Genomic DNA, 7509 nt, shown 5'->3' with positions numbered 1-7509 from the left:
TGAGTTTTTCGATCTCTTCAAAAAGAGATTTGAACTTGATCTTGCACTAAAAATCAACATACAATAGATTCGGATTGAAACCATCGCGATGACCTGGCAGAGAACTAAACTAAAGTGCTGAAAATCAAATGACATCGAGACTTAAAGATGCATGAATGGAGACTTATTATGATACTTAGATCTTTTTGATTTATTTTAGATGTGTTTCCGTCAAACTGATCCTGGCCTGACGCTGCCATCACAAGATAATTATTTTATGGATCCATGTACAACTTTCTTAGAACCAATTGATTAGGTTTTTATCCAATCCATAATAATTTCAACAGGTCTCCTAGTTTATTTTTGGACAATGATAAGCCAATGTTGGGAGAATGCATTGTAGATCTATTTTGACTTGCCGATGTCATGAGTCCTCCATTAGCTCCCATAGAGATTGGTAGAATCTTTTTATATGGGTCTTGTTGATAAACATCTTCAACTTCTCTCCTCAGGATTCTATTAGTTTGTAGGCACCCTTAGATGACTTAACCGAGACGATATGACCTTTCCCAATTAGGGGACTATTTTCAGAACTTTGAGTCTTTAGGGCCTTTTGAGAGGACTGCTTTCCAAACCATATAGCTTTCTCAAAATTCTTGTGGTTGCACACTTTGATAAAATGTCTTCTCAGCCTTCTTCTTCTGGAGACGGATTTTCTCCAAAGCTTGTAATCATTCTCGGTCAGGGAATCTAGCTTCTGGAGCAGCTAGATCATGTTGTCCATTGAAATTTCACTTTGCTTCAAAATTCTGAGGAGTGGCACCGTAATTTCCAATGGCAACACGATATCTTGTCTATACATGAGCTTGTACTGGGTGTTACTGGTTATTGAGAATTTGGCATTTTGATAAGCCCATAATTTCCTCCTCCAATGTATCTTATTATCCTCTCGGGTTGTCCTCCACATTTTTTATTATAGAAATTAGAATTTTGTTCATGCCTTGACTGGTACATTAGTTTGAGGGTAATAAGAGGGAGAATGTACTATATGAATTCTGTATTAGACTGTGAAAGCTCTGACCATAGTGTTTGTAAATACAATGTCTTGATCGATCGTGATCATCTTTTAGGATAGCAAACCGATGGATAATATTATTTTAATAAAACGGATGACTTGGTTCTTTTGCACCTAGGCCAACGAGATAACTTTCACCCACTTTATAAAATAATATGTTCCCACAAAAATGAAGGTGTGCCTCTTGGATGACGGTGGATAGATTTTACCGAGGATATCCACCATCTACCCTTTAGAGGGCTACAATTTGATGATAGAATACAGCTCCTCGACCGGGACTCGCCGTAGGGGACCATAGCGATGACAAACAGAACATCTTCAGGCTTAGTCCACATAGTCTTGGGAGATCCGGAGCCAAAAATACCAAAAATGGATGATCATCCACATCATGGCTAGTCCAGCTTTGTGGGCACTATGGATGATATGGCGTACCGTACCGAAAATACCGATCAATATTGATACCGTATTGAACTTTTTGATATGCAAAAATACATAACAGTACCGTGCCAAAAGTCAAGAAGGAGAAGAAGAAGAAGAAAAAGAAAAAGAAGAAGAACATGAGGCCAATAAAGAAAATTAAGAATGAAAGAGAAGAACCAGAAGACTAAGAAACAAAATGAAGGAGTAAACAAAAGAAGAAATGAAGGAATAGAAAAAAAAAATGGGAAAATATTATTGGGGAGAGGGGGGGAAGAACAAGGGGAAGGTAACGACGTCTTTGGATGGGATTAGGGTTTTTTTAGTTTTTTTTAATAATTTTAAAATATTTATATTAATAATTAAATTATTTTATAAAAATAACATCAGTACGGTATTATACTGAAATATCGAATTTTTTGAAATTTCATACTGATACCGTACCGAAATTTCGATATACCAAAATTTTATATGGTACGATACGATATTTTCCGAAACTTTTTGATATTTTTTATATGGTACGATACGACAAGTCAGTATTTCGGTATGTTCGGTAAATTTTTCCATTCTTAGTTGGCACATCCGATGCCCTTATGTACTTTTTTTTTCATGATATCATATTTTCCCAAATATTGGGCCAGCATTATATCTCGTCTTCGATGGTAAAGCTCTCCTCTGTAGTCATATATTTGAGTAGCTGCTCACGCTTATGATTTGAACCAACCCATCCCGGATAATCCAAATCTTCGAGGAACTCCATTTGCCAGTCTACTTCTTTTACAGCCTGTAGATATTCATACTCCTGGACAGGCTATTTCTTTTTGAACTTGGATGTCTATTGCGCGAGATCATTTGCCTTCGAATTTTCTTCACTAGGGATATCGTCCAAAGTCACCTCGGTAAGCTGTTGAAGGAGCTCATGGACCTCTTGAAGTAGGCTTTGAAGTGGGAGTTCCTCATATTTAAATTCTTACAAGGCTTGACGGCTAATGAGTTGAGAATCTCTGAAAATCAACATTTTTCTAGAATTCTTAGAGATAAGGGCCCTAAAAGATCCTTGTATTAAGCTTTATTGTTAGTGATCCTTTGTGGGAGCTGGTGGGTAAAGAGCCACACTTCCCTTCTAGGGCTGATTATCACAACCTCAACTTTTGCTACTCCTCTGGTGTGCAGAAAGCATTGAAAGTAATTCCCGAACCGTGCAAAATAGTCACCTATTATATGGCACACTCACTGTGCCTGGGGCCATGGTTCCAGCTAAACATACTCTATAGGGGTGGCCTGGACCATCGTCAGATGCTCCGCCAGAAAATTTGCAATAGTCTTCCCTCTCATGGCTTTCATGGACTAATACGTTAGCATGAATGAAGTTAACTTCATTGCCAATTTGACCAAGAAACCTCGGAGGAACGACCAGCTCAACAAATACCACAAAATATCTATCTTACAAATTACTTTCATCTTAACATGTATCAAGTAATATTCTAATTTAGTGCATGCATATTATAAGTGTAATACCCCGATTTTGGAGTGTATAAAATAATATTATTATAGCAAATAAATATTTTTATAATATTTTGAAATCAAGAAATTAATACTCTAGAATAAATTTTATTCCTATTTTACATATTGATTATGATTGAAAAGATTGTTAAATGGATAAATATCCATAAAGATAAATATAAAATATAATATATATAATAATAATATAATAATAATAAAGGTAATGATGATGAAAATAATATTTATAATAATAATAATAATAATAACGTTAATAATAATAATATAATATGATATAATATATATAATAATAATATAATTATATATATATAACAAACCTTACCTGAGAAGCGAAGGAAGCGAAACGCGAAGGAGAAGAAGAAATGAGAAGAAAAGAAGGAAGAAAAAGATTCAGCTGTCCGATTTCGATTTCGACTTCGGTATTGTATTCCTTGTTATACGTAGAATTTAATTATGGATTTTAATATGAATTTCGATATTGGGAATATTAAATTAGAAATTCTTCAAAAATTCATAACCGGCTATTTGGCTATTTAATCGACGAATTTCTTTAGCTAATAGCCTATTCGTAGTCCTAGTATTATATTCTGAGAATTTCGTATCGATCCGAGCCGAATTGAAAACGGAAGTGTATTGCACCTGCCTGTTTATTCATATCTTTAAGTATTTTTATTTAATAATCGGGCGATATAAATAGTAGGAGGTATAAGAGTTTTATAGCTATAATATCGTATTCTACTAAATATAAAAGTTTGAAACCCAACGAGCTAACTATAGAAATTAGCTTTTGAATAAGCATGTAGCTCCTATGAATAAGCATATAGCTCAGCTGAATTGAGTAAATAATGGAACAGGTGTACGTTAGAAAAGATTTGGGTGAAATTGCGAAAGTTAGGGAGTGTCGACAAGAGGTAAGCAGTAGGGAATTAAATCTAATTTTAAGAAATTAGGTATGCATGTTGCATGCGATTTTGATTAATATGTTAACGTGATATTATGTGAATCATTTTGTTGCATGTATATATTTATATATATATGTGTGCGTATGCATGTGGGAGACTTCACGGTTTATGATATTTGATATACGTATTTGATCGCGTTGGTGAATTTATGAAAAGGAGGATAGGTGAGCTGTCTCATCTGCCCTTTTTCGGTAAATTCACTTATTTGGCATGTTGCACACATATTGCACGGTTTATCAGATATGATTTATGGATCTATCGTCTAGTCGCCGTGTGCGGTAGTGCTAGGCGAGGGCATCATCTGGGGTTAGGACATTCGACCCCGATGTACCGTAACACTTTGGCGATAGTGGACGATAGTAGTCGGACAACTGGGTGACTTAGTCGCACGGTCATTCAGGGATTAGACCCATGGTAGTTGAGACGTATTTTGGTCTAATCATTCGTGTTCGGTGTTGTTCCACTCATTGGAGTAGCTACTAGTGAGATCTACCGGTAGTTTAGGATCATATGCCAAACTTTAAACGTGATCCCGTTAGGGCGCGCGAGGAGGAGTAGAGTTTTCGGGTTTCCCTTGGGTGATTTCAGGTTGCACGGATTCTACTACATTACATGGGATAGGGCTAGTCGGCGATGGTCCTATCTTCGCTATCACAGACTATGGGGTGTCTTGTGGTTAATGGCGACAACGTTGGGCTATCCATGTATTGATTGTGAAAGTGGTATGGTGGGTATATGGAAGTGACCGGATGACCGTTATATTATTATGGGTTTATCAGGTCCTTCCTTGAGCCGAGGATTTTCCGGCTATTTATTGATGATGGTCTAGTGAGCTTGTTATTACGGGGCCGAGGGTATTCCGACTGCTCACTTAGACAGATGTAGTGAGCCTATGATTATGGAGCCGAGGTTATTCCGGCTGCTCACTTTGGCGGATATATATATGTGGATGTGCATTGTTGTCGAGTTTGATATCTGTATTGCATCATTTCACTATTGGCATGACATGACACGTATTTTATGATTAACGGGAATTAGACTTTATTTTAAAAAGGTATGAAATGACATATTTCACGTTAGTTCTTAAAATGGATTTAATTCTAAACTGCTTTTAAGAAAAATATTTGTTTCAGGTATGCATGGCACATCCGAGACAGGGGACGTCTCGGGATATAGAAAGATGGGCTGAGTGAGTGAACTTACATCTATTGTATTATATATAAATTTTTAACCGGAAAAACCTCTTGTTATGGGGTGTGTTTTGTAAATATTTATAAATCAGATTCTGTTATATAATAATGCGTTTTTATGGTAATTTTAGCCTTAACACTGTATTGTGGGGCCCGAAGTAGGAGATGACGACCTCATGATGCAGTGTGGCGGTAGCATTTCCAGTATGAGCCAACTGGGGGTGTTACAATAAGGATAGATAAAATTTCTCAATACATGCATAACAAGTTTCGGCATCATTCAAAGGTTTACTAAGGTAATAGGCAACGCATTATTGACCTTTATCGTCATCCTGCATGAGGAGAAAGCCTACCATGTCGTCGGTTGTGGAGATGTAGAGATTCAACTCATTTCCATGGATCGGTGGCATCAATATTGGTGGCGAAAATAGGGCACGCTTAATCTGATCTAGAGCCTCCTGCTGGGCTGCCCTCCATTTGAAAGTATCTTAACTCCCATGCAACGATACGGAGAAGGCTTAATTTTTCCGGTGGCGTTGGCAATGTACCTGTAGAAAAAAAATTGTGTTATTTTTCATAAACATAAAATTTGTACAAATTATATTTGATTTGGATTTAAAGCGGCTCCTATTCTCTAAATGGGTCATTTGATTCTCCTTCCGAGTCAATTTGTTTTCCAACTTGGTCTTAGATGACTTCTTTGATCCGAAGAGATTTGGTCTTCGGTTTGACTTTGCAGGACTTTGGAGGGTTTTGGTCTCCGTGCAGGCAATTTGATCATCGGCTTTGAATTTGATGTCCTCTTTGGACGATCCGTGGCTTTGATATTTGATTTGACTTTGCCGCATTTTGGAGAGCTTTGTTCTCCGTGTAGACAATTTGATCATCGGCTCTAGATTTGATGTCTTCTTTAAACGATCCGAGGCTTTGATCTTTGCTTTGATTTTACCGCTTTTGAAGGACTTTGGTCTCCGTGTGGGCGATTTGATCATCGGCTTTGGATTTGTTGTCTTCTTTGGACGATCCATGGCTTTGATCTTTGCTTTGGCTTTACCGCTTTTTGGAAGACTTTGGTCTCCATGTTGGCGATTTGATCATCGGCTTTGGATTTGATGTCTTCTTTGGACGATCCGAGGCTTTGACCTTTGGTTTGTCTTTACCACCTTTTAGAGGACTTTGGTCTCCGTGGGGGGTGATTTGGTTGTCGGCTTTGGATTTGATATCTTCTTTGGACGATCCACGACTTTGATCTTTGGTTTGCCTCTTCCGCCTTTTGGAGAGCTTTGTTCTCTGTGTGGGCTATTTGATCGTCGGATTTGGATTTGATATCTTTTTTGGACGATCCACGACTTTGATTTTTGGTTTCCCTTTTTCGCCTTTTGGAGAGCTTCGGTCTCCGTGTGGGCAATTTGATCGTCGGCTTTGGATGTGATGACTTGTTTGGATGATCCGCGGCTTTGATCTTTGAGGAGATGGATTTTGTGCTCCATAACGATTTTGGTAGCATGTCCCTTTGACTTTTGGATCGAAGAGGGCCGAGTTGATGCTTTGGTGAAGAACGCGATGAACATCTTGAAGCTTTGAGAAGAACTTTGGAGACCTTCCCTTGGATTTGACGAATTTCTCAACAGTTTTGGGACTTTTGATCCTTGAAGAGGTGCATTTGGTGTTCCATAACACTTTTGGCGGCGTATCCCTTTGAGTTTTAGGGTTTAGTTGAGGGCCTAGTTGATGTTTTGTTGAAAAACGCGATGAACATCTTGAAGCTTTGAGAGGAACTTTGAAGACCTTCCCTTGGCTTTGACGAATTCCTCAACGGCTTTGGGAGTTTTGATCCTTGAAGAGGTGCATTTGGTGCTCCATAACACTTTTGGCGACGTATCCCTTTTGAGTTTTGGATCGAAGAGGGTCTAGTTGATGCTTTGTTGAAGAATGCGATGAACATCTTGAAGCTTTGAGAGGAACTTTGGAGACCTTCCCTTGGCTTTGACGAATTCCTTAACGGCTTTGGGAGTTTTGATCCTTGAAGATGTGCATTTGGTGCTCCATAACACTTTTGGGGGCATATTCCTTTGAGTTTTGGATCGAAGAGGGTCTAGTTGATGCTTTGTTGAAAAATGCGATGAGCATCTTAAAGCTTTGAGAGGAACTTTGAAGACCTTCCCTTGGCTTTGACAAATTCCTCAACGGCTTTGGGAGTTTTGATCCTTGAAGAGGTGCATTTGGTGCTTCATAAGACTTTTGGCGGCATATCCCTTTGAGTTTTGGATCGAAGAGGGCCTAGTTGATGCTTTGTTGAAGAACGCGATGAGCATCTTGAAGCTTTGAGAGGAACTTTGGAGACCTTCCCTTAACTTTGACGAAT

Source organism: Andrographis paniculata, unplaced genomic scaffold (genome assembly GCF_009805555.1).
Source record: "Andrographis paniculata isolate CXL003 unplaced genomic scaffold, ASM980555v1 Contig22END, whole genome shotgun sequence".
Taxonomy (NCBI): Eukaryota; Viridiplantae; Streptophyta; class Magnoliopsida; order Lamiales; family Acanthaceae; genus Andrographis; species Andrographis paniculata.
This window is presented reverse-complemented; position numbering follows the sequence as displayed.